The sequence below is a fragment of the Dipodomys ordii genome, unplaced genomic scaffold (assembly GCF_000151885.1).
Source record: "Dipodomys ordii isolate 6190 unplaced genomic scaffold, Dord_2.0 Scaffold60, whole genome shotgun sequence".
Lineage (NCBI taxonomy): Eukaryota > Metazoa > Chordata > Mammalia > Rodentia > Heteromyidae > Dipodomys > Dipodomys ordii.
The window spans coordinates 8,621,422-8,622,612 of record NW_012267276.1 but is presented as its reverse complement, the minus strand read 5'-3'; the positions used below and the strand labels follow the sequence as shown (position 1 = coordinate 8,622,612).

The 1,191-nt window shown below is 39.6% G+C and overlaps 1 protein-coding gene across 1 annotated transcript in view; it reads left to right on the top strand.

Moving 5' to 3' along the window:
- The window catches only part of Bbs12 (Bardet-Biedl syndrome 12), a 30,409-nt gene that overhangs the window by 24,847 nt on the left and 4,371 nt on the right, over positions 1 to 1,191 (top strand). The gene's annotated exons all lie outside the window — the stretch shown is intronic.

Here is a 1,191-nt window from a genome sequence, read left to right as displayed (position 1 = left end):
TCCCTCAGCTCTTCAGCTCAAGGCTAGCACTCTACCACTTGAGCCACAGCGCTACTTCTGGCTTTTTTCTTTTTGCTTATGTGGTGCTGAGGAATGGAACCCAGGGCCTCAGGCATGCAAGCCACCTTCCCAGCCCCACAAAATCTATTTTTAAAATGAATAATGATACAAATAAATATGGAAATATACACTCACTCAAAATCACATTTTTAAACTAAAACTGGCTTGTGGTGGTACTGGAGCTTGAACTCGGGACCTAGGTGCAGTCTCTTGACTATTTTGCTCAAGGCTGGCACTCTAGCACTTAAGCCACAGCTCCACTCTGGCTTTTTTGTGGTTAGAGATAAGAGAGTCATGAACTTTCTTACCAGGGCTGGCTTCAAACTGGGATTCTCACATCTCACCTCCTGAGTAGTTAGGATTATGGGTGTGAGCCACTGGCATCTGGTTTCAAATCTTATTTTGATATATGATATCTTAAAAATGGGCATCTAACATATAAATTAGCATATAAAATGATGCATAAACTATAATTACAATCTCCAAAATTACATAAATTATAATTACAAAAATAAAGAACACTGACCTGAAGTTCGTCATCCGTTAAATTTTCCCCTAGCTCCTTGGCAACCCTCTTGATATTATTTAGAGATATGCTTCCAGTATCATCATCATCAAATAATTTGAAAGCCTTCAATATTTCTTCTTTTTCATCTTTTTCACTCTGAAAAAAAACTGCAGTCTTAACACCAAAAGGGAAATGGTCACTTGTCCTTAGTCTATCAAACTGGGCATATTAAATTCTTGAATTCTACAGCTGTGATGTGCTAGGAAGTGAGTTCTGACTTCATTGTGTACTCCTTTCCTTTCGGTTCTTTGAGACAGTTTTGCTGTAGTCTAGAGTGGCCTCAAACTCCAGATCCTCCAGCCTGAGCCTCCTTAAGTGCTGGGATTACAGGCATGCATCACTGTGCCCAGTTTAGTGCTCTAACTTCAACAGTTAGTCCATCTGCCCTCATGGTACTTAAATGTAGCATTTATAAAAAGGAGCATAGGAATAGCCAGGATATGGAAACAACCCAGATGCCCCACCACAGATGAATGGATCCAAAAAGTGTGGTATCTATACACAATGGAATATTATGCAGCCATTAGAAATGACAAAATAATGGCATTTGCAGGGAAATGGAT